Source organism: Hyla sarda, unplaced genomic scaffold (genome assembly GCF_029499605.1).
Source record: "Hyla sarda isolate aHylSar1 unplaced genomic scaffold, aHylSar1.hap1 scaffold_1903, whole genome shotgun sequence".
NCBI classification, from domain to species: domain Eukaryota; kingdom Metazoa; phylum Chordata; class Amphibia; order Anura; family Hylidae; genus Hyla; species Hyla sarda.
This window is the reverse complement of record NW_026608557.1, coordinates 1-25643: the sequence shown is the minus strand read 5'-3', so window position 1 is coordinate 25643 and position 25643 is coordinate 1. Positions and strand designations below refer to the sequence as shown.

Below are 25643 nucleotides of genomic sequence, written 5' to 3'. Positions count from 1 at the left end.
ATGTAACCATAGGGATTTGTGATGTCACCTAGAACCTTCACAGCAGCGACAGCTTTATGAGGAGCATCAGCACTGCTCTGCCTGAGCAGAACCATCACCGCCATAGGTTGTCAAATAACCCGGGTTTAACCCACACAGGTAAGTCCAATGGGGTGCAGGCATGTCCTCTATGCTTACAGCTTCCCGTGGGTGTTGGTTTGATACCGTTTGGGGACAGCCAAGGAGGCATCTGCAGGCAACAAAGGTAGGTGTGTGCTTGTGTGTGTGTTTCCTATGCAGATCCTAAGCCCAGTGTCACATGCAAGTAGGAGGAGTAAGAAGGGTTCCTGGCAAATCCGGGTTATGGATTGCATTTAAAAAGGCCCCGTGGGAGTGCAATGGGCCCCTGTCTTGCTGCTTAGCAATAATGGTATGGGTTTAGGTTCTGCTGTGTGTACTGGTGGTTGACTGCCCCCCAGCCCAGAGTGTGCATGGAAAATTGTCTGGCAGCCTCCCTGACAGCAAGCAGTGATAGTGCCCATGAAGGGGACCTTGTTGGGCCCGCCCCTTTCACGGTTATCGCTTCTCGGCCTTTTGGCTAAGATCAAGTGTAGTAATACAGGAGATCTGGTCAGAAGGTACTCGGGTACCCCTCTCCTCGGCCTTGTGGGATCGCCCAGGTTTATTGCCTGGGCTTCACCCACTTGTTGCTATTGGGGAGAGGGCTTAGTCCCAGGGTAACGGGTTGCGATCGCCTCTCAAAGCCTTCGGGTGGAGAGAGGTTTGAGCGAATTGGCTGGTTGGTTGGAGCGGAGAGAACCAGACCAAAACACGAATGAACCATGGATGAAGATCTAGATCCTGGTTCGGTACCGGCTTATGCCCGGATTAAACACACTGTGCGGGTCATTCTCACAGGTGATGCGGCGGATGCACGTGGCATGAGGTTCGTGATAGAGGACGTGCTCGACAAGATTCTTAATGTTCGTAAGCGAGAGATTTTGGCCATCCAGGATTACCCTAAGCGGAGGATCTACGACTGCACTTTCATAGGGGAAGGCGTATTCTTAGATGCAGTAATGAAAATTCCAAAGCAAGATGATCCGAGGCTTAAGGGTATCCAAATTGTCGAGCACGTCCTAGATGAAACCAAGTTGATTGTCGTGAAGATGTACTCCCCTTTTGTAAATCAGAGAGAGATCGATGGGTTCCTGGCAGCCTACTTTAAAAAGGTGGAGTTCAGAGGAAAAATCATGAACGACTGTGGTGTCTGGACCTCAAAATGGCGATATCAAGTCACGTGCAACAAAGACCCCACCCTCCCAGGGGGGATACTATTACCGCCTGCTCGTTTTAAATTAAACAATGTGTGTGGCGACCTCTTTTTTGCGGGAATGCCAAACTTCTGCAGAAGGTGCCAACGTTATGGGCACATAAAGGAAAATTGTGAAAGTTCCTGTAAGAAATGTGGAAGCATGCAACATGAAACAGAAAAATGTGATAAGGGTTTGAGATGTAATTTTTGCCGTCACTTTGGTCACGTGTATGCTTTCTGTCCCCACAGACCAAAAAAACCACAGAACAGCAAGGGCAACCCAAGAGAGACGTCCGGAGACCAGCCTGGGGAAAAGCCAGAGAGGAGGAGCACCCCCCACAAGAAGAGGTAAGCTGTGAGATGGAGACCACGGCCCCCCCAAAAGAACCCCAGGAGAAAGAGGCACAGGTGGAAAGGGGGACCCCAAATGAGAGGAGGCCGGGGAAGAGAAATGCGAGAGGGGATCGGGCAGATACCTCAGAGAAGGTGGAAGAGCGAGAGGTGCCCGATTCCACCCCGGAAGGTCCTCCTGCTCGGGGTCCCCCTGAGTGTGAAAACCCGGACGGAGTAGCAAAGGTGAAAAGACGAAGGGGCTCCAAAGGGCGTCCGGACTCGGAGGTGGTCCAGGAGGAGCAGATGGAAGTTCCTGTCGTGACGGGGGCTCCAAGTGAAGCTCCTCCACAGGTCCCAGCGGTGGATACCCCTCCTCCTCCCAGCCAGGAGGAGGTTTCAGGGGTGACCATCTCCGAGGTCCCGGAAACGGACCTAAGTACGCACCCGACCCCTATGGAGGGGCAAGAGGTGGACGCCGAAAAAGAGAATGGAGCCCAGAAGCTGTTCTTACCAATGTACTCCGTCTATACACCTGTGGTCTTGGAAGAGGGGGGCTGCTCGAGCGATGGTGGTTCCTCTCCGGCTTCCTCTATGTGTACGGTAAAGTCAGAGGTGGGGGGTAACGAGAGCTCCAGTGCGCAATCTGGTTTTTAGTTTGTTATCTGAGCCTCCCTTTTTTTTACATCTCCAATGGCTGAGTTGTCCGGATTGTCTATGAATGTAAGAAGTATAAGTTCACGAGCGAAACGGGTTGCCCTTTTTAACTACTTGTCTATTTTTGCTGCTTCTGTGGTTTTCCTGCAGGAGTGCGGCATCCCGCATAGTTTAAATTATGAAAAGTATAAAAAAGATTGGGTACACGGTCCATCAGTCTGGTCTGGATCTAACGAATCCAGATCAGCAGGGGTCGCCATACTTTTTAAAGGAAATGCTTTTATTGATTTTATTCATGAGATTTTACCAGGCAGAATTTTATTGGTTAAAGCTTTTATTGATGGTATTAAATGGCAGTTTTTAAATTTTTATGGTTCACCCAATAAAAATGATAGAGCACGGATGTTAGAGATTTTACCCCTTTTTATCAATGATTCTGAACCTCTTATTTTAGCAGGTGATTTTAATTGTATTTTAAGGGGGGAGCACCGTTTTACCAATTCAGTAAGTAGAAACTATGATAAAACATCTTCTATGTTAAAAAATATGATTATTGATTTTAGACTTACTGATGTTTTTAAGAAATGCAATAGTATTTTACCAGAAAGAGACGGTGTGACCTGGAGCAACGCAAACTGCAGCTCCAGGATCGATTTTATCTTCTGTTCTTATCAAGTACTGCCTTTTAAGTGTGATGTTTTAACCAATGTTTTTTCTGATCACAAACTTTTATCTTTTAAGGTGAAGAGTGATTTTAGAAAAAAGACTGGGAGGAATGCCTGGAAGATGAATGTATCCCTTTTAGAAGATCCGCAGGTTTTATCCGATTTTATCAACTTCTACAAGGACTGCAGACGGGTAAGAGATCCTAACACTCCCATCAGTATATGGTGGGAGAAAATGAAAATAAAAATAAAAGAGTTTTTTATTAGAGTAGGGATCTCTAGAGCTAAAGAGAAGCGTGAGTTTTACTCCCTTCTAAATACCCGTCTGCAAACCCTGTACAAATTCAGAGACAATGGTATAGAGGTTTATAGAGAAATTACTGACTTAAAAAAAGAAATAAAACAGTGCCTGGAGCAGAAGGGAAAAGAGATAATTTTCAGATCCAAAATAAAGCACCTTGAAGAGAACGAGACCTGCTCCAGGTACTTTTTTAAGAAAGTAACGGATAAAAAGGTTTTAATTGATAATATACAAGGAGAAAAAGATGTACAGGGTATTTTAAAAAGGGTACATTCATTTTATGCGGATCTTTTTAATACAAAAAATATTGATATTGATTTTATGAATGACTCATTGAAGGAGATTACCAATGTTTTAGACCCTGTGTCCCAGTCTCTTTTACAGAGGGAGATCTCGGAACAGGAGGTTTTAGAGACGATCAGGAGTTTTAAATCCGGTAAGGTGCCTGGTCCTGACGGTATACCCATTGAGTTTTATGTCATTTTTTATGGTGTTTTAAAAGATGACCTTTTTTCCCTTTTTACAGAAGTATTTAAAACAAAAGCCCTCCCAGGTTCATGGAGGAAGGGTGATGTCTCCCTGCTGTTCAAAAAGGGAGACCGGTCAGATCTAAAGAACTGGAGACCAATCACCCTCCTCAACTGTGACTACAAAGTGATGGCAAAACTGTGCGCAAATAGATTAAAAAGTGTAATAGAGAAAATAATCCATTCAAATCAGGTCTGTGGGGTGCCTGGGAGGAGCATATGGGAAAATCTTAACCTTTTAAAAGATGTGATTAGTGACACAAAGTCTAGAAACGGAAAACTAGCCATTTTATCCTTAGACTTCGAGAAGGCTTTTGACAGAGTGTCACATTTTTATCTTTTTAAGGTTTTAGAGAAAATGGGTATACCTGAAGGCTTTTTATTGTCTCTTAAGGCCTTTTATAAAAACTGCACAAGCAAGATTTTAGTTAACGGTTTTAAGACACAGGATGTGATTTTAAATTCCGGAGTGAAGCAGGGGTGTCCTTTGTCCCCACTACTTTTCATATGTGCGCTTGAGCCTCTACTATGCACCTTGAGGAGAGATAAGCAAATAAGAGGGGTCCCCCTGCCGGGAGGAGGGGGACTAGAGGCTAAAGTAGTGGGGTACATGGACGATGTGGCAGTGCTTGGAAGGGACACCCCATCGCTTCAAAAAGCCCTAAAGCAAGTTGAATTTTTTTGTTGTGCCTCCGGTTTTAAGGTAAATTTTAATAAAAGCAGTGTTTTAAATATAGGAGGACTGTTTTTAAGGGATTTACCCATTCCTGTGTCTGAGTCTGTGCAGATTTTAGGGGTCTCCTTCAGTGAGTCAAACAATGGTTTTAATAGCTGGGACTTGGTGGCTCAAAAAATAAACACAAAAATTTGTATGTGGAACATGAGAAAGCTAACGATGGAGGGGAAGGTTTTAGTTACAAAGATGGTGATTTTACCCATTTTATTGTATCTTGGCATGGTCTTTCCACCCCCCGAAATGATTTTAAATAAAATTATTAAAGCATGTTTTACCTTTTTATGGAGCTCCAAGAGTGAAAAATTGAGAAGAGAGATCGTCATGATGCCAAAGGGTATGGGTGGAAAGGACTTCCCCGACATCAGGGCGTTCCTTTTTACCAAGTTTTTTAGCATGTGTGTTAGCACACTTTTTAAGGATAGTTACTGGTCATATTTTATCCGTTTTAATACAGGTTTTTTTATGAGGAGGAATGGGTGGTTTAAAACTGTTTTAAGCTGTCCTTATGCTTTTAATCTTCCCCAACAATACAAGATTTTAGAGAAAATTTTCAACTTGTACAACTTTAACGGAAAAAGTATTAATGAAGTAACTAATAGCAAAAAAATGTTAAAATATATTAAAGAAAGTGGTTTTATTGCCCCTGTGAATAATTTTAATGAAGAGAAATGCAGGAAAATATGGAAGATGGCAAATATGATTTATCTTTTTAATTCACAGAAAGATCTGGCCTGGAGCTGCATACACGAGTGTCTTCCATGCCGGGCATTCCAGCACCGAAGAAGGATGGCCAACACTGCAGTATGCCCGAGGGAGGGCTGCCAGGAACCCGAGACCGTGTACCACCTTTTCTGGACTTGTTTTTATGCAAAAAGGATATGGACTAAAATACTCCCTCTGGTGAAGAAGATAACAGAAATAAAGGACTTAAACTCTGCAGCTGTTTTTTATGGATGTCTGGAATGCCCAATACGGACTCAAGAGACAATGGCATGGAAGATCATAAACTGTGTTAAAGCAGCTCTATGGAATGCCAGAAACATTTTACTTTTTAAACATGAGATTTTATCTGTGAATGATGTTTTAGCTCTTTGTTTTAGTGATATGTACCAGTACTTTTTATTAGACAAGAAATATTATCCTTTATTAGCTAGAAAATGGTATTTTAATGAATGGAACGCCCTTTTGTAAAGCCACCAAGTGCCCATTTTAAGTGTATTATGATTGTATTTATGTGAACTTTTATTGTTATATGTGATTTTATTATCAAAATTTGTTTTTATTGAAAAAAAATTATATTTATAAATCGTAATGCACTTTGTAAAATGTTATGAATTCTAAATAAAAAGATACCCCTCAGGGGTAGCCAAGTTAAAAAATCTGTTCTTATCAGTTTAATATCTGATACGTCCCCTATCTGGGGACCATATATTAAATGGATTTTTGAGAACGGGGGCCGATTTCGAAGCTTGCTTCCGTCGCCCTATGCATTGACCCGATATGGCAGTATCTTCGGGTACAGTGCACCACCCCCTTACAGGGTTAAAAAGAAAGATTCCTACTTTCATTGCTACCTGCTTGCTGGCTAGCCAGCTAGCCAGCCCTGTGGGCCTTGCTGCTGCTGCTGCTGCAGCCAAAAAACAAAAGGTGGTGCTGCTGCTGCTTCTGCTTCTGCTTGTGTCTGGCCGCTGTTGGAGCGTCCAGGCACAGGACTTCTGCTGCTGCTGACTAAATGGCCTCCTTAATTGGATCATTTGAGTAGCCAGCACACCTGTGCAGGTAGGGCATGACATGATAGGCAGCTGCCTTGATAGCGGGTGGGTGCTGAATGTTCCTAATTGACAAAATAAGATTAATGCTTATGAAGAAATATAAAATCTCATCCCTTCCCCAATATCGCGCCACACCCCTACCCCTTAATTCCCTGGTTGAACTTGATGGACATATGTCTTTTTTCGACCGTACTAACTATGTAACTATGTAACATAACATGGGGGGGGGGGGTCTCCTGGCTGTTCACACAGGTGTGTCATTGCTGTACATTGACCATGCATTGCTTCTGTGGTATTGCAAAGGCAAAGACAAATGCTTCCAGCCATCCATTGCACTAATGGATTGGTCATCAGCTGGCTGTCTATGTCCCGCATCAATATAGACCAAAGTACAGAGGGTTAGGCTATGCTATTGTGCACCTACCTGATGCATCAGAAGGTGCGAGGCCCTTGCTAAATTCTGTGCACAGACTTTGAGATCTATGCTTTAGACTGTATCTAAACCTGCTCCAACATGGACTGACATTCTGGCCTACTTTCAGCCGATGCGACTTGTCTGTCGCTGAACAGTCGCTTTTTATGTATTCAGCACCTATGTATAATGTTGTAAAAATGCTCTAGAAGCTAAAGTCGCAGAAATGTCACACATATTTGGCCTGCAACTTTCTGTGCGACAAATTCAGACAGGAAAAATCAGTATAAATCCTTAGAAAATTATCCCCCAGTGTCTCCATCTGCTGGCGGTATTGAATAAGCATTGCTGCACTGATGGGGTATGCATTAGACGAAAAAAAAGAAGAAAAAGAAGAATAATACGCCCAGAAAAGAGGCGAAAAGGAGAAAAACGTAAAAAAACGTGAAAAAAAAGTAAGAGGAAGAGAAGGGAAAAAAAGGTGGAAATGGGTTTAAAAGTGATTTCGGCGGAGAAATATATATATATATATATATATATATATATATATATATATATATACGCGCACACACACACATATATATAAACGTATTCTCCGTTGAGATATTGCAGCCGCTGCTGTGTCCAGGCCCAGGAGCCTTAGCACTGTGCTGTGATGTCACTCAATACCACTGACATCACTAGGTGTAAACAACATCTCTCCTTTGCTGTGTATGTGACTATGGAGCTGTTTGGTGATGTCGTCTATTATGGCCTTCATAGAAGCAACAGGAGATTGTTGCATCCATCTAGAACCCTCAGAACTACAGTGCTATGATGTCACTCACTTCCACAGGCCTTGCAGAGTGTAAACAACAACAACCCAGCTTTGTTGTGTATGTAACCATAGGGATTTGTGATGTCACCTAGAACCTTCACAGCAGCGACAGCTTTATGAGGAGCATCAGCACTGCTCTGCCTGAGCAGAACCATCACCGCCATAGGTTGTCAAATAACCCGGGTTTAACCCACACAGGTAAGTCCAATGGGGTGCAGGCATGTCCTCTATGCTTACAGCTTCCCGTGGGTGTTGGTTTGATACCGTTTGGGGACAGCCAAGGAGGCATCTGCAGGCAACAAAGGTAGGTGTGTGCTTGTGTGTGTGTTTCCTATGCAGATCCTAAGCCCAGTGTCACATGCAAGTAGGAGGAGTAAGAAGGGTTCCTGGCAAATCCGGGTTATGGATTGCATTTAAAAAGGCCCCGTGGGAGTGCAATGGGCCCCTGTCTTGCTGCTTAGCAATAATGGTATGGGTTTAGGTTCTGCTGTGTGTACTGGTGGTTGACTGCCCCCCAGCCCAGAGTGTGCATGGAAAATTGTCTGGCAGCCTCCCTGACAGCAAGCAGTGATAGTGCCCATGAAGGGGACCTTGTTGGGCCCGCCCCTTTCACGGTTATCGCTTCTCGGCCTTTTGGCTAAGATCAAGTGTAGTATCTGTTCTTATCAGTTTAATATCTGATACGTCCCCTATCTGGGGACCATATATTAAATGGATTTTTGAGAACGGGGGCCGATTTCGAAGCTTGCTTCCGTCGCCCTATGCATTGACCCGATATGGCAGTATCTTCGGGTACAGTGCACCACCCCCTTACAGGGTTAAAAAGAAAGATTCCTACTTTCATTGCTACCTGCTTGCTGGCTAGCCAGCTAGCCAGCCCTGTGGGCCTTGCTGCTGCTGCTGCTGCAGCCAAAAAACAAAAGGTGGTGCTGCTGCTGCTTCTGCTTCTGCTTGTGTCTGGCCGCTGTTGGAGCGTCCAGGCACAGGACTTCTGCTGCTGCTGACTAAATGGCCTCCTTAATTGGATCATTTGAGTAGCCAGCACACCTGTGCAGGTAGGGCATGACATGATAGGCAGCTGCCTTGATAGCGGGTGGGTGCTGAATGTTCCTAATTGACAAAATAAGATTAATGCTTATGAAGAAATATAAAATCTCATCCCTTCCCCAATATCACGCCACAACCCTACCCCTTAATTCCCTGGTTGAACTTGATGGACATATGTCTTTTTTCGACCGTACTAACTATGTAACTATGTAACATAACATGGGGGGGGGGGGTCTCCTGGCTGTTCACACAGGTGTGTCATTGCTGTACATTGACCATGCATTGCTTCTGTGGTATTGCAAAGGCAAAGACAAATGCTTCCAGCCATCCATTGCACTAATGGATTGGTCATCAGCTGGCTGTCTATGTCCCGCATCAATATAGACCAAAGTACAGAGGGTTAGGCTATGCTATTGTGCACCTACCTGATGCATCAGAAGGTGCGAGGCCCTTGCTAAATTCTGTGCACAGACTTTGAGATCTATGCTTTAGACTGTATCTAAACCTGCTCCAACATGGACTGACATTCTGGCCTACTTTCAGCCGATGCGACTTGTCTGTCGCTGAACAGTCGCTTTTTATGTATTCAGCACCTATGTATAATGTTGTAAAAATGCTCTAGAAGCTAAAGTCGCAGAAATGTCACACATATTTGGCCTGCAACTTTCTGTGCGACAAATTCAGACAGGAAAAATCAGTATAAATCCTTAGAAAATTATCCCCCAGTGTCTCCATCTGCTGGCGGTATTGAATAAGCATTGCTGCACTGATGGGGTATGCATTAGACGAAAAAAAAGAAGAAAAAGAAGAATAATACGCCCAGAAAAGAGGCGAAAAGGAGAAAAACGTAAAAAAACGTGAAAAAAAAGTAAGAGGAAGAGAAGGGAAAAAAAGGTGGAAATGGGTTTAAAAGTGATTTCGGCGGAGAAATATATATATATATATATATATATATATATATATATACGCGCACACACACACATATATATAAACGTATTCTCCGTTGAGATATTGCAGCCGCTGCTGTGTCCAGGCCCAGGAGCCTTAGCACTGTGCTGTGATGTCACTCAATACCACTGACATCACTAGGTGTAAACAACATCTCTCCTTTGCTGTGTATGTGACTATGGAGCTGTTTGGTGATGTCGTCTATTATGGCCTTCATAGAAGCAACAGGAGATTGTTGCATCCATCTAGAACCCTCAGAACTACAGTGCTATGATGTCACTCACTTCCACAGGCCTTGCAGAGTGTAAACAACAACAACCCAGCTTTGTTGTGTATGTAACCATAGGGATTTGTGATGTCACCTAGAACCTTCACAGCAGCGACAGCTTTATGAGGAGCATCAGCACTGCTCTGCCTGAGCAGAACCATCACCGCCATAGGTTGTCAAATAACCCGGGTTTAACCCACACAGGTAAGTCCAATGGGGTGCAGGCATGTCCTCTATGCTTACAGCTTCCCGTGGGTGTTGGTTTGATACCGTTTGGGGACAGCCAAGGAGGCATCTGCAGGCAACAAAGGTAGGTGTGTGCTTGTGTGTGTGTTTCCTATGCAGATCCTAAGCCCAGTGTCACATGCAAGTAGGAGGAGTAAGAAGGGTTCCTGGCAAATCCGGGTTATGGATTGCATTTAAAAAGGCCCCGTGGGAGTGCAATGGGCCCCTGTCTTGCTGCTTAGCAATAATGGTATGGGTTTAGGTTCTGCTGTGTGTACTGGTGGTTGACTGCCCCCCAGCCCAGAGTGTGCATGGAAAATTGTCTGGCAGCCTCCCTGACAGCAAGCAGTGATAGTGCCCATGAAGGGGACCTTGTTGGGCCCGTTCCTTTCACGGTTATCGCTTCTCGGCCTTTTGGCTAAGATCAAGTGTAGTATCTGTTCTTATCAGTTTAATATCTGATACGTCCCCTATCTGGGGACCATATATTAAATGGATTTTTGAGAACGGGGGCCGATTTCGAAGCTTGCTTCCGTCGCCCTATGCATTGACCCGATATGGCAGTATCTTCGGGTACAGTGCACCACCCCCTTACAGGGTTAAAAAGAAAGATTCCTACTTTCATTGCTACCTGCTTGCTGGCTAGCCAGCTAGCCAGCCCTGTGGGCCTTGCTGCTGCTGCTGCTGCAGCCAAAAAACAAAAGGTGGTGCTGCTGCTGCTTCTGCTTCTGCTTGTGTCTGGCCGCTGTTGGAGCGTCCAGGCACAGGACTTCTGCTGCTGCTGACTAAATGGCCTCCTTAATTGGATCATTTGAGTAGCCAGCACACCTGTGCAGGTAGGGCATGACATGATAGGCAGCTGCCTTGATAGCGGGTGGGTGCTGAATGTTCCTAATTGACAAAATAAGATTAATGCTTATGAAGAAATATAAAATCTCATCCCTTCCCCAATATCGCGCCACACCCCTACCCCTTAATTCCCTGGTTGAACTTGATGGACATATGTCTTTTTTCGACCGTACTAACTATGTAACTATGTAACATAACATGGGGGGGGTGGGGGTCTCCTGGCTGTTCACACAGGTGTGTCATTGCTGTACATTGACCATGCATTGCTTCTGTGGTATTGCAAAGGCAAAGACAAATGCTTCCAGCCATCCATTGCACTAATGGATTGGTCATCAGCTGGCTGTCTATGTCCCGCATCAATATAGACCAAAGTACAGAGGGTTAGGCTATGCTATTGTGCACCTACCTGATGCATCAGAAGGTGCGAGGCCCTTGCTAAATTCTGTGCACAGACTTTGAGATCTATGCTTTAGACTGTATCTAAACCTGCTCCAACATGGACTGACATTCTGGCCTACTTTCAGCCGATGCGACTTGTCTGTCGCTGAACAGTCGCTTTTTATGTATTCAGCACCTATGTATAATGTTGTAAAAATGCTCTAGAAGCTAAAGTCGCAGAAATGTCACACATATTTGGCCTGCAACTTTCTGTGCGACAAATTCAGACAGGAAAAATCAGTATAAATCCTTAGAAAATTATCCCCCAGTGTCTCCATCTGCTGGCGGTATTGAATAAGCATTGCTGCACTGATGGGGTATGCATTAGACGAAAAAAAAGAAGAAAAAGAAGAATAATACGCCCAGAAAAGAGGCGAAAAGGAGAAAAACGTAAAAAAACGTGAAAAAAAAGTAAGAGGAAGAGAAGGGAAAAAAAGGTGGAAATGGGTTTAAAAGTGATTTCGGCGGAGAAATATATATATATATATATATATATATATATATATATATATATACGCGCACACACACACATATATATAAACGTATTCTCCGTTGAGATATTGCAGCCGCTGCTGTGTCCAGGCCCAGGAGCCTTAGCACTGTGCTGTGATGTCACTCAATACCACTGACATCACTAGGTGTAAACAACATCTCTCCTTTGCTGTGTATGTGACTATGGAGCTGTTTGGTGATGTCGTCTATTATGGCCTTCATAGAAGCAACAGGAGATTGTTGCATCCATCTAGAACCCTCAGAACTACAGTGCTATGATGTCACTCACTTCCACAGGCCTTGCAGAGTGTAAACAACAACAACCCAGCTTTGTTGTGTATGTAACCATAGGGATTTGTGATGTCACCTAGAACCTTCACAGCAGCGACAGCTTTATGAGGAGCATCAGCACTGCTCTGCCTGAGCAGAACCATCACCGCCATAGGTTGTCAAATAACCCGGGTTTAACCCACACAGGTAAGTCCAATGGGGTGCAGGCATGTCCTCTATGCTTACAGCTTCCCGTGGGTGTTGGTTTGATACCGTTTGGGGACAGCCAAGGAGGCATCTGCAGGCAACAAAGGTAGGTGTGTGCTTGTGTGTGTGTTTCCTATGCAGATCCTAAGCCCAGTGTCACATGCAAGTAGGAGGAGTAAGAAGGGTTCCTGGCAAATCCGGGTTATGGATTGCATTTAAAAAGGCCCCGTGGGAGTGCAATGGGCCCCTGTCTTGCTGCTTAGCAATAATGGTATGGGTTTAGGTTCTGCTGTGTGTACTGGTGGTTGACTGCCCCCCAGCCCAGAGTGTGCATGGAAAATTGTCTGGCAGCCTCCCTGACAGCAAGCAGTGATAGTGCCCATGAAGGGGACCTTGTTGGGCCCGCCCCTTTCACGGTTATCGCTTCTCGGCCTTTTGGCTAAGATCAAGTGTGGTATCTGTTCTTATCAGTTTAATATCTGATACGTCCCCTATCTGGGGACCATATATTAAATGGATTTTTGAGAACGGGGGCCGATTTCGAAGCTTGCTTCCGTCGCCCTATGCATTGACCCGATATGGCAGTATCTTCGGGTACAGTGCACCACCCCCTTACAGGGTTAAAAAGAAAGATTCCTACTTTCATTGCTACCTGCTTGCTGGCTAGCCAGCTAGCCAGCCCTGTGGGCCTTGCTGCTGCTGCTGCTGCAGCCAAAAAACAAAAGGTGGTGCTGCTGCTGCTTCTGCTTCTGCTTGTGTCTGGCCGCTGTTGGAGCGTCCAGGCACAGGACTTCTGCTGCTGCTGACTAAATGGCCTCCTTAATTGGATCATTTGAGTAGCCAGCACACCTGTGCAGGTAGGGCATGACATGATAGGCAGCTGCCTTGATAGCGGGTGGGTGCTGAATGTTCCTAATTGACAAAATAAGATTAATGCTTATGAAGAAATATAAAATCTCATCCCTTCCCCAATATCGCGCCACACCCCTACCCCTTAATTCCCTGGTTGAACTTGATGGACATATGTCTTTTTTCGACCGTACTAACTATGTAACTATGTAACATAACATGGGGGGGGGGGGTCTCCTGGCTGTTCACACAGGTGTGTCATTGCTGTACATTGACCATGCATTGCTTCTGTGGTATTGCAAAGGCAAAGACAAATGCTTCCAGCCATCCATTGCACTAATGGATTGGTCATCAGCTGGCTGTCTATGTCCCGCATCAATATAGACCAAAGTACAGAGGGTTAGGCTATGCTATTGTGCACCTACCTGATGCATCAGAAGGTGCGAGGCCCTTGCTAAATTCTGTGCACAGACTTTGAGATCTATGCTTTAGACTGTATCTAAACCTGCTCCAACATGGACTGACATTCTGGCCTACTTTCAGCCGATGCGACTTGTCTGTCGCTGAACAGTCGCTTTTTATGTATTCAGCACCTATGTATAATGTTGTAAAAATGCTCTAGAAGCTAAAGTCGCAGAAATGTCACACATATTTGGCCTGCAACTTTCTGTGCGACAAATTCAGACAGGAAAAATCAGTATAAATCCTTAGAAAATTATCCCCCAGTGTCTCCATCTGCTGGCGGTATTGAATAAGCATTGCTGCACTGATGGGGTATGCATTAGACGAAAAAAAAGAAGAAAAAGAAGAATAATACGCCCAGAAAAGAGGCGAAAAGGAGAAAAACGTAAAAAAACGTGAAAAAAAAGTAAGAGGAAGAGAAGGGAAAAAAAGGTGGAAATGGGTTTAAAAGTGATTTCGGCGGAGAAATATATATATATATATATATATATATATATATATATATATATATATACGCGCACACACACACATATATATAAACGTATTCTCCGTTGAGATATTGCAGCCGCTGCTGTGTCCAGGCCCAGGAGCCTTAGCACTGTGCTGTGATGTCACTCAATACCACTGACATCACTAGGTGTAAACAACATCTCTCCTTTGCTGTGTATGTGACTATGGAGCTGTTTGGTGATGTCGTCTATTATGGCCTTCATAGAAGCAACAGGAGATTGTTGCATCCATCTAGAACCCTCAGAACTACAGTGCTATGATGTCACTCACTTCCACAGGCCTTGCAGAGTGTAAACAACAACAACCCAGCTTTGTTGTGTATGTAACCATAGGGATTTGTGATGTCACCTAGAACCTTCACAGCAGCGACAGCTTTATGAGGAGCATCAGCACTGCTCTGCCTGAGCAGAACCATCACCGCCATAGGTTGTCAAATAACCCGGGTTTAACCCACACAGGTAAGTCCAATGGGGTGCAGGCATGTCCTCTATGCTTACAGCTTCCCGTGGGTGTTGGTTTGATACCGTTTGGGGACAGCCAAGGAGGCATCTGCAGGCAACAAAGGTAGGTGTGTGCTTGTGTGTGTGTTTCCTATGCAGATCCTAAGCCCAGTGTCACATGCAAGTAGGAGGAGTAAGAAGGGTTCCTGGCAAATCCGGGTTATGGATTGCATTTAAAAAGGCCCCGTGGGAGTGCAATGGGCCCCTGTCTTGCTGCTTAGCAATAATGGTATGGGTTTAGGTTCTGCTGTGTGTACTGGTGGTTGACTGCCCCCCAGCCCAGAGTGTGCATGGAAAATTGTCTGGCAGCCTCCCTGACAGCAAGCAGTGATAGTGCCCATGAAGGGGACCTTGTTGGGCCCGCCCCTTTCACGGTTATCGCTTCTCGGCCTTTTGGCTAAGATCAAGTGTAGTATCTGTTCTTATCAGTTTAATATCTGATACGTCCCCTATCTGGGGACCATATATTAAATGGATTTTTGAGAACGGGGGCCGATTTCGAAGCTTGCTTCCGTCGCCCTATGCATTGACCCGATATGGCAGTATCTTCGGGTACAGTGCACCACCCCCTTACAGGGTTAAAAAGAAAGATTCCTACTTTCATTGCTACCTGCTTGCTGGCTAGCCAGCTAGCCAGCCCTGTGGGCCTTGCTGCTGCTGCTGCTGCAGCCAAAAAACAAAAGGTGGTGCTGCTGCTGCTTCTGCTTCTGCTTGTGTCTGGCCGCTGTTGGAGCGTCCAGGCACAGGACTTCTGCTGCTGCTGACTAAATGGCCTCCTTAATTGGATCATTTGAGTAGCCAGCACACCTGTGCAGGTAGGGCATGACATGATAGGCAGCTGCCTTGATAGCGGGTGGGTGCTGAATGTTCCTAATTGACAAAATAAGATTAATGCTTATGAAGAAATATAAAATCTCATCCCTTCCCCAATATCGCGCCACACCCCTACCCCTTAATTCCCTGGTTGAACTTGATGGACATATGTCTTTTTTCGACCGTACTAACTATGTAACTATGTAACATAACATGGGGGGGGGGGGGTCTCCTGGCTGTTCACACAGGTGTGTCATTGCTGTACATTGACCATGCATTGCTTCTGTGGTATTGCAAAGGCAAAGACAAATGCTTCCAGCCATCCATTGCACTAATGGATTGGTCATCAGCTGGCTGTCTATGTCCCGCATCAATATAGACCAAAGTACAGAGGGTTAGGCTATGCTATTGTGCACCTACCTGATGCATCAGAAGGTGCGAGGCCCTTGCTAAATTCTGTGCACAGACTTTGAGATCTATGCTTTAGACTGTATCTAAACCTGCTCCAACATGGACTGACATTCTGGCCTACTTTCAGCCGATGCGACTTGTCTGTCGCTGAACAGTCGCTTTTTATGTATTCAGCACCTATGTATAATGTTGTAAAAATGCTCTAGAAGCTAAAGTCGCAGAAATGTCACACATATTTGGCCTGCAACTTTCTGTGCGACAAATTCAGACAGGAAAAATCAGTATAAATCCTTAGAAAATTATCCCCCAGTGTCTCCATCTGCTGGCGGTATTGAATAAGCATTGCTGCACTGATGGGGTATGCATTAGACGAAAAAAAAGAAGAAAAAGAAGAATAATACGCCCAGAAAAGAGGCGAAAAGGAGAAAAACGTAAAAAAACGTGAAAAAAAAGTAAGAGGAAGAGAAGGGAAAAAAAGGTGGAAATGGGTTTAAAAGTGATTTCGGCGGAGAAATATATATATATATATATATATACGCGCACACACACACATATATATAAACGTATTCTCCGTTGAGATATTGCAGCCGCTGCTGTGTCCAGGCCCAGGAGCCTTAGCACTGTGCTGTGATGTCACTCAATACCACTGACATCACTAGGTGTAAACAACATCTCTCCTTTGCTGTGTATGTGACTATGGAGCTGTTTGGTGATGTCGTCTATTATGGCCTTCATAGAAGCAACAGGAGATTGTTGCATCCATCTAGAACCCTCAGAACTACAGTGCTATGATGTCACTCACTTCCACAGGCCTTGCAGAGTGTAAACAACAACAACCCAGCTTTGTTGTGTATGTAACCATAGGGATTTGTGATGTCACCTAGAACCTTCACAGCAGCGACAGCTTTATGAGGAGCATCAGCACTGCTCTGCCTGAGCAGAACCATCACCGCCATAGGTTGTCAAATAACCCGGGTTTAACCCACACAGGTAAGTCCAATGGGGTGCAGGCATGTCCTCTATGCTTACAGCTTCCCGTGGGTGTTGGTTTGATACCGTTTGGGGACAGCCAAGGAGGCATCTGCAGGCAACAAAGGTAGGTGTGTGCTTGTGTGTGTGTTTCCTATGCAGATCCTAAGCCCAGTGTCACATGCAAGTAGGAGGAGTAAGAAGGGTTCCTGGCAAATCCGGGTTATGGATTGCATTTAAAAAGGCCCCGTGGGAGTGCAATGGGCCCCTGTCTTGCTGCTTAGCAATAATGGTATGGGTTTAGGTTCTGCTGTGTGTACTGGTGGTTGACTGCCCCCCAGCCCAGAGTGTGCATGGAAAATTGTCTGGCAGCCTCCCTGACAGCAAGCAGTGATAGTGCCCATGAAGGGGACCTTGTTGGGCCCGCCCCTTTCACGGTTATCGCTTCTCGGCCTTTTGGCTAAGATCAAGTGTAGTATCTGTTCTTATCAGTTTAATATCTGATACGTCCCCTATCTGGGGACCATATATTAAATGGATTTTTGAGAACGGGGGCCGATTTCGAAGCTTGCTTCCGTCGCCCTATGCATTGACCCGATATGGCAGTATCTTCGGGTACAGTGCACCACCCCCTTACAGGGTTAAAAAGAAAGATTCCTACTTTCATTGCTACCTGCTTGCTGGCTAGCCAGCTAGCCAGCCCTGTGGGCCTTGCTGCTGCTGCTGCTGCAGCCAAAAAACAAAAGGTGGTGCTGCTGCTGCTTCTGCTTCTGCTTGTGTCTGGCCGCTGTTGGAGCGTCCAGGCACAGGACTTCTGCTGCTGCTGACTAAATGGCCTCCTTAATTGGATCATTTGAGTAGCCAGCACACCTGTGCAGGTAGGGCATGACATGATAGGCAGCTGCCTTGATAGCGGGTGGGTGCTGAATGTTCCTAATTGACAAAATAAGATTAATGCTTATGAAGAAATATAAAATCTCATCCCTTCCCCAATATCGCGCCACACCCCTACCCCTTAATTCCCTGGTTGAACTTGATGGACATATGTCTTTTTTCGACCGTACTAACTATGTAACTATGTAACATAACATGGGGGGGGGGGGGTCTCCTGGCTGTTCACACAGGTGTGTCATTGCTGTACATTGACCATGCATTGCTTCTGTGGTATTGCAAAGGCAAAGACAAATGCTTCCAGCCATCCATTGCACTAATGGATTGGTCATCAGCTGGCTGTCTATGTCCCGCATCAATATAGACCAAAGTACAGAGGGTTAGGCTATGCTATTGTGCACCTACCTGATGCATCAGAAGGTGCGAGGCCCTTGCTAAATTCTGTGCACAGACTTTGAGATCTATGCTTTAGACTGTATCTAAACCTGCTCCAACATGGACTGACATTCTGGCCTACTTTCAGCCGATGCGACTTGTCTGTCGCTGAACAGTCGCTTTTTATGTATTCAGCACCTATGTATAATGTTGTAAAAATGCTCTAGAAGCTAAAGTCGCAGAAATGTCACACATATTTGGCCTGCAACTTTCTGTGCGACAAATTCAGACAGGAAAAATCAGTATAAATCCTTAGAAAATTATCCCCCAGTGTCTCCATCTGCTGGCGGTATTGAATAAGCATTGCTGCACTGATGGGGTATGCATTAGACGAAAAAAAAGAAGAAAAAGAAGAATAATACGCCCAGAAAAGAGGCGAAAAGGAGAAAAACGTAAAAAAACGTGAAAAAAAAGTAAGAGGAAGAGAAGGGAAAAAAAGGTGGAAATGGGTTTAAAAGTGATTTCGGCGGAGAAATATATATATATATATATATATATATATATATATATATATATACGCGCACACACACACATATATATAAACGTATTCTCCGTTGAGATATTGCAGCCGCTGCTGTGTCCAGGCCCAGGAGCCTTAGCACTGTGCTGTGATGTCACTCAATACCACTGACATCACTAGGTGTAAACAACATCTCTCCTTTGCTGTGTATGTGACTATGGAGCTGTTTGGTGATGTCGTCTATTATGGCCTTCATAGAAGCAACAGGAGATTGTTGCATCCATCTAGAACCCTCAGAACTACAGTGCTATGATGTCACTCACTTCCACAGGCCTTGCAGAGTGTAAACAACAACAACCCAGCTTTGTTGTGTATGTAACCATAGGGATTTGTGATGTCACCTAGAACCTTCACAGCAGCGACAGCTTTATGAGGAGCATCAGCACTGCTCTGCCTGAGCAGAACCATCACCGCCATAGGTTGTCAAATAACCCGGGTTTAACCCACACAGGTAAGTCCAATGGGGTGCAGGCATGTCCTCTATGCTTACAGCTTCCCGTGGGTGTTGGTTTGATACCGTTTGGGGACAGCCAAGGAGGCATCTGCAGGCAACAAAGGTAGGTGTGTGCTTGTGTGTGTGTTTCCTATGCAGATCCTAAGCCCAGTGTCACATGCAAGTAGGAGGAGTAAGAAGGGTTCCTGGCAAATCCGGGTTATGGATTGCATTTAAAAAGGCCCCGTGGGAGTGCAATGGGCCCCTGTCTTGCTGCTTAGCAATAATGGTATGGGTTTAGGTTCTGCTGTGTGTACTGGTGGTTGACTGCCCCCCAGCCCAGAGTGTGCATGGAAAATTGTCTGGCAGCCTCCCTGACAGCAAGCAGTGATAGTGCCCATGAAGGGGACCTTGTTGGGCCCGCCCCTTTCACGGTTATCGCTTCTCGGCCTTTTGGCTAAGATCAAGTGTAGTATCTGTTCTTATCAGTTTAATATCTGATACGTCCCCTATCTGGGGACCATATATTAAATGGATTTTTGAGAACGGGGGCCGATTTCGAAGCTTGCTTCCGTCGCCCTATGCATTGACCCGATATGGCAGTATCTTCGGGTACAGTGCACCACCCCCTTACAGGGTTAAAAAGAAAGATTCCTACTTTCATTGCTACCTGCTTGCTGGCTAGCCAGCTAGCCAGCCCTGTGGGCCTTGCTGCTGCTGCTGCTGCAGCCAAAAAACAAAAGGTGGTGCTGCTGCTGCTTCTGCTTCTGCTTGTGTCTGGCCGCTGTTGGAGCGTCCAGGCACAGGACTTCTGCTGCTGCTGACTAAATGGCCTCCTTAATTGGATCATTTGAGTAGCCAGCACACCTGTGCAGGTAGGGCATGACATGATAGGCAGCTGCCTTGATAGCGGGTGGGTGCTGAATGTTCCTAATTGACAAAATAAGATTAATGCTTATGAAGAAATATAAAATCTCATCCCTTCCCCAATATCGCGCCACACCCCTACCCCTTAATTCCCTGGTTGAACTTGATGGACATATGTCTTTTTTCGACCGTACTAACTATGTAACTATGTAACATAACATGGGGGGGGGGGGGTCTCCTGGCTGTTCACACAGGTGTGTCATTGCTGTACATTGACCATGCATTGCTTCTGTGGTATTGCAAAGGCAAAGACAAATGCTTCCAGCCATCCATTGCACTAATGGATTGGTCATCAGCTGGCTGTCTATGTCCCGCATCAATATAGACCAAAGTACAGAGGGTTAGGCTATGCTATTGTGCACCTACCTGATGCATCAGAAGGTGCGAGGCCCTTGCTAAATTCTGTGCACAGACTTTGAGATCTATGCTTTAGACTGTATCTAAACCTGCTCCAACATGGACTGACATTCTGGCCTACTTTCAGCCGATGCGACTTGTCTGTCGCTGAACAGTCGCTTTTTATGTATTCAGCACCTATGTATAATGTTGTAAAAATGCTCTAGAAGCTAAAGTCGCAGAAATGTCACACATATTTGGCCTGCAACTTTCTGTGCGACAAATTCAGACAGGAAAAATCAGTATAAATCCTTAGAAAATTATCCCCCAGTGTCTCCATCTGCTGGCGGTATTGAATAAGCATTGCTGCACTGATGGGGTATGCATTAGACGAAAAAAAAGAAGAAAAAGAAGAAGAATACGCCCAGAAAAGAGGCGAAAAGGAGAAAAACGTAAAAAAACGTGAAAAAAAAGTAAGAGGAAGAGAAGGGAAAAAAAGGTGGAAATGGGTTTAAAAGTGATTTCGGCGGAGAAATATATATATATATATATATATATACGCGCACACACACACATATATATAAACGTATTCTCCGTTGAGATATTGCAGCCGCTGCTGTGTCCAGGCCCAGGAGCCTTAGCACTGTGCTGTGATGTCACTCAATACCACTGACATCACTAGGTGTAAACAACATCTCTCCTTTGCTGTGTATGTGACTATGGAGCTGTTTGGTGATGTCGTCTATTATGGCCTTCATAGAAGCAACAGGAGATTGTTGCATCCATCTAGAACCCTCAGAACTACAGTGCTATGATGTCACTCACTTCCACAGGCCTTGCAGAGTGTAAACAACAACAACCCAGCTTTGTTGTGTATGTAACCATAGGGATTTGTGATGTCACCTAGAACCTTCACAGCAGCGACAGCTTTATGAGGAGCATCAGCACTGCTCTGCCTGAGCAGAACCATCACCGCCATAGGTTGTCAAATAACCCGGGTTTAACCCACACAGGTAAGTCCAATGGGGTGCAGGCATGTCCTCTATGCTTACAGCTTCCCGTGGGTGTTGGTTTGATACCGTTTGGGGACAGCCAAGGAGGCATCTGCAGGCAACAAAGGTAGGTGTGTGCTTGTGTGTGTGTTTCCTATGCAGATCCTAAGCCCAGTGTCACATGCAAGTAGGAGGAGTAAGAAGGGTTCCTGGCAAATCCGGGTTATGGATTGCATTTAAAAAGGCCCCGTGGGAGTGCAATGGGCCCCTGTCTTGCTGCTTAGCAATAATGGTATGGGTTTAGGTTCTGCTGTGTGTACTGGTGGTTGACTGCCCCCCAGCCCAGAGTGTGCATGGAAAATTGTCTGGCAGCCTCCCTGACAGCAAGCAGTGATAGTGCCCATGAAGGGGACCTTGTTGGGCCCGCCCCTTTCACGGTTATCGCTTCTCGGCCTTTTGGCTAAGATCAAGTGTAGTATCTGTTCTTATCAGTTTAATATCTGATACGTCCCCTATCTGGGGACCATATATTAAATGGATTTTTGAGAACGGGGGCCGATTTCGAAGCTTGCTTCCGTCGCCCTATGCATTGACCCGATATGGCAGTATCTTCGGGTACAGTGCACCACCCCCTTGCAGGGTTAAAAAGAAAGATTCCTACTTTCATTGCTACCTGCTTGCTGGCTAGCCAGCTAGCCAGCCCTGTGGGCCTTGCTGCTGCTGCTGCTGCAGCCAAAAAACAAAAGGTGGTGCTGCTGCTGCTTCTGCTTCTGCTTGTGTCTGGCCGCTGTTGGAGCGTCCAGGCACAGGACTTCTGCTGCTGCTGACTAAATGGCCTCCTTAATTGGATCATTTGAGTAGCCAGCACACCTGTGCAGGTAGGGCATGACATGATAGGCAGCTGCCTTGATAGCGGGTGGGTGCTGAATGTTCCTAATTGACAAAATAAGATTAATGCTTATGAAGAAATATAAAATCTCATCCCTTCCCCAATATCGCGCCACACCCCTACCCCTTAATTCCCTGGTTGAACTTGATGGACATATGTCTTTTTTCGACCGTACTAACTATGTAACTATGTAACATAACATGGGGGGGGGGGTCTCCTGGCTGTTCACACAGGTGTGTCATTGCTGTACATTGACCATGCATTGCTTCTGTGGTATTGCAAAGGCAAAGACAAATGCTTCCAGCCATCCATTGCACTAATGGATTGGTCATCAGCTGACTGTCTATGTCCCGCATCAATATAGACCAAAGTACAGAGGGTTAGGCTATGCTATTGTGCACCTACCTGATGCATCAGAAGGTGCGAGGCCCTTGCTAAATTCTGTGCACAGACTTTGAGATCTATGCTTTAGACTGTATCTAAACCTGCTCCAACATGGACTGACATTCTGGCCTACTTTCAGCCGATGCGACTTGTCTGTCGCTGAACAGTCGCTTTTTATGTATTCAGCACCTATGTATAATGTTGTAAAAATGCTCTAGAAGCTAAAGTCGCAGAAATGTCACACATATTTGGCCTGCAACTTTCTGTGCGACAAATTCAGACAGGAAAAATCAGTATAAATCCTTAGAAAATTATCCCCCAGTGTCTCCATCTGCTGGCGGTATTGAATAAGCATTGCTGCACTGATGGGGTATGCATTAGACGAAAAAAAAGAAGAAAAAGAAGAATAATACGCCCAGAAAAGAGGCGAAAAGGAGAAAAACGTAAAAAAACGTGAAAAAAAAGTAAGAGGAAGAGAAGGGAAAAAAAGGTGGAAATGGGTTTAAAAGTGATTTCGGCGGAGAAATATATATATATATATATATATATATATATATATATATATATACGCGCACACACACACATATATATAAACGTATTCTCCGTTGAGATATTGCAGCCGCTGCTGTGTCCAGGCCCAGGAGCCTTAGCACTGTGCTGTGATGTCACTCAATACCACTGACATCACTAGGTGTAAACAACATCTCTCCTTTGCTGTGTATGTGACTATGGAGCTGTTTGGTGATGTCGTCTATTATGGCCTTCATAGAAGCAACAGGAGATTGTTGCATCCATCTAGAACCCTCAGAACTACAGTGCTATGATGTCACTCACTTCCACAGGCCTTGCAGAGTGTAAACAACAACAACCCAGCTTTGTTGTGTATGTAACCATAGGGATTTGTGATGTCACCTAGAACCTTCACAGCAGCGACAGCTTTATGAGGAGCATCAGCACTGCTCTGCCTGAGCAGAACCATCACCGCCATAGGTTGTCAAATAACCCGGGTTTAACCCACACAGGTAAGTCCAATGGGGTGCAGGCATGTCCTCTATGCTTACAGCTTCCCGTGGGTGTTGGTTTGATACCGTTTGGGGACAGCCAAGGAGGCATCTGCAGGCAACAAAGGTAGGTGTGTGCTTGTGTGTGTGTTTCCTATGCAGATCCTAAGCCCAGTGTCACATGCAAGTAGGAGGAGTAAGAAGGGTTCCTGGCAAATCCGGGTTATGGATTGCATTTAAAAAGGCCCCGTGGGAGTGCAATGGGCCCCTGTCTTGCTGCTTAGCAATAATGGTATGGGTTTAGGTTCTGCTGTGTGTACTGGTGGTTGACTGCCCCCCAGCCCAGAGTGTGCATGGAAAATTGTCTGGCAGCCTCCCTGACAGCAAGCAGTGATAGTGCCCATGAAGGGGACCTTGTTGGGCCCGCCCCTTTCACGGTTATCGCTTCTCGGCCTTTTGGCTAAGATCAAGTGTAGTATCTGTTCTTATCAGTTTAATATCTGATACGTCCCCTATCTGGGGACCATATATTAAATGGATTTTTGAGAACGGGGGCCGATTTCGAAGCTTGCTTCCGTCGCCCTATGCATTGACCCGATATGGCAGTATCTTCGGGTACAGTGCACCACCCCCTTACAGGGTTAAAAAGAAAGATTCCTACTTTCATTGCTACCTGCTTGCTGGCTAGCCAGCTAGCCAGCCCTGTGGGCCTTGCTGCTGCTGCTGCTGCAGCCAAAAAACAAAAGGTGGTGCTGCTGCTGCTTCTGCTTCTGCTTGTGTCTGGCCGCTGTTGGAGCGTCCAGGCACAGGACTTCTGCTGCTGCTGACTAAATGGCCTCCTTAATTGGATCATTTGAGTAGCCAGCACACCTGTGCAGGTAGGGCATGACATGATAGGCAGCTGCCTTGATAGCGGGTGGGTGCTGAATGTTCCTAATTGACAAAATAAGATTAATGCTTATGAAGAAATATAAAATCTCATCCCTTCCCCAATATCGCGCCACACCCCTACCCCTTAATTCCCTGGTTGAACTTGATGGACATATGTCTTTTTTCGACCGTACTAACTATGTAACTATGTAACATAACATGGGGGGGGGGGTCTCCTGGCTGTTCACACAGGTGTGTCATTGCTGTACATTGACCATGCATTGCTTCTGTGGTATTGCAAAGGCAAAGACAAATGCTTCCAGCCATCCATTGCACTAATGGATTGGTCATCAGCTGGCTGTCTATGTCCCGCATCAATATAGACCAAAGTACAGAGGGTTAGGCTATGCTATTGTGCACCTACCTGATGCATCAGAAGGTGCGAGGCCCTTGCTAAATTCTGTGCACAGACTTTGAGATCTATGCTTTAGACTGTATCTAAACCTGCTCCAACATGGACTGACATTCTGGCCTACTTTCAGCCGATGCGACTTGTCTGTCGCTGAACAGTCGCTTTTTATGTATTCAGCACCTATGTATAATGTTGTAAAAATGCTCTAGAAGCTAAAGTCGCAGAAATGTCACACATATTTGGCCTGCAACTTTCTGTGCGACAAATTCAGACAGGAAAAATCAGTATAAATCCTTAGAAAATTATCCCCCAGTGTCTCCATCTGCTGGCGGTATTGAATAAGCATTGCTGCACTGATGGGGTATGCATTAGACGAAAAAAAAGAAGAAAAAGAAGAATAATACGCCCAGAAAAGAGGCGAAAAGGAGAAAAACGTAAAAAAACGTGAAAAAAAAGTAAGAGGAAGAGAAGGGAAAAAAAGGTGGAAATGGGTTTAAAAGTGATTTCGGCGGAGATATATATATATATATATATATATATATATATATATATATATATATACGCGCACACACACACATATATATAAACGTATTCTCCGTTGAGATATTGCAGCCGCTGCTGTGTCCAGGCCCAGGAGCCTTAGCACTGTGCTGTGATGTCACTCAATACCACTGACATCACTAGGTGTAAACAACATCTCTCCTTTGCTGTGTATGTGACTATGGAGCTGTTTGGTGATGTCGTCTATTATGGCCTTCATAGAAGCAACAGGAGATTGTTGCAT

General features: G+C 45.3%; 9 non-coding genes and 1 pseudogene across 9 annotated transcripts; all 10 read left to right on the top strand.

Annotated features, from left to right (window-relative positions):
* The first annotated feature begins 557 nt into the window (after positions 1 to 557).
* LOC130316114 (U2 spliceosomal RNA) lies at positions 558 to 690 on the top strand (annotated as a pseudogene).
* Positions 691 to 5859: 5169 nt separating this feature from the next.
* LOC130316111 (U2 spliceosomal RNA) lies at positions 5860 to 6042 on the top strand. Its single transcript, XR_008863491.1, has one exon. It is a non-coding gene; the product is annotated as a U2 spliceosomal RNA (small nuclear RNA).
* Positions 6043 to 8128: 2086 nt separating this feature from the next.
* On the top strand, positions 8129 to 8319 carry LOC130316092 (U2 spliceosomal RNA). The gene has a single exon (XR_008863473.1). It is a non-coding gene; the product is annotated as a U2 spliceosomal RNA (small nuclear RNA).
* Positions 8320 to 10397: 2078 nt separating this feature from the next.
* Positions 10398 to 10588, top strand: LOC130316117 (U2 spliceosomal RNA). The gene has a single exon (XR_008863494.1). It is a non-coding gene; the product is annotated as a U2 spliceosomal RNA (small nuclear RNA).
* Positions 10589 to 12674: 2086 nt separating this feature from the next.
* Positions 12675 to 12865, top strand: LOC130316109 (U2 spliceosomal RNA). The gene has a single exon (XR_008863489.1). It is a non-coding gene; the product is annotated as a U2 spliceosomal RNA (small nuclear RNA).
* A 2088-nt stretch (positions 12866 to 14953) lies between these two features.
* LOC130316116 (U2 spliceosomal RNA) lies at positions 14954 to 15144 on the top strand. Its single transcript, XR_008863493.1, has one exon. It is a non-coding gene; the product is annotated as a U2 spliceosomal RNA (small nuclear RNA).
* Positions 15145 to 17209: 2065 nt separating this feature from the next.
* Positions 17210 to 17400, top strand: LOC130316115 (U2 spliceosomal RNA). The gene has a single exon (XR_008863492.1). It is a non-coding gene; the product is annotated as a U2 spliceosomal RNA (small nuclear RNA).
* A 2085-nt stretch (positions 17401 to 19485) lies between these two features.
* LOC130316103 (U2 spliceosomal RNA) lies at positions 19486 to 19676 on the top strand. The gene has a single exon (XR_008863483.1). It is a non-coding gene; the product is annotated as a U2 spliceosomal RNA (small nuclear RNA).
* Positions 19677 to 21743: 2067 nt separating this feature from the next.
* LOC130316107 (U2 spliceosomal RNA) lies at positions 21744 to 21934 on the top strand. Its single transcript, XR_008863487.1, has one exon. It is a non-coding gene; the product is annotated as a U2 spliceosomal RNA (small nuclear RNA).
* A 2083-nt stretch (positions 21935 to 24017) lies between these two features.
* LOC130316091 (U2 spliceosomal RNA) lies at positions 24018 to 24208 on the top strand. Its single transcript, XR_008863472.1, has one exon. It is a non-coding gene; the product is annotated as a U2 spliceosomal RNA (small nuclear RNA).
* Positions 24209 to 25643: the final 1435 nt, after the last annotated feature.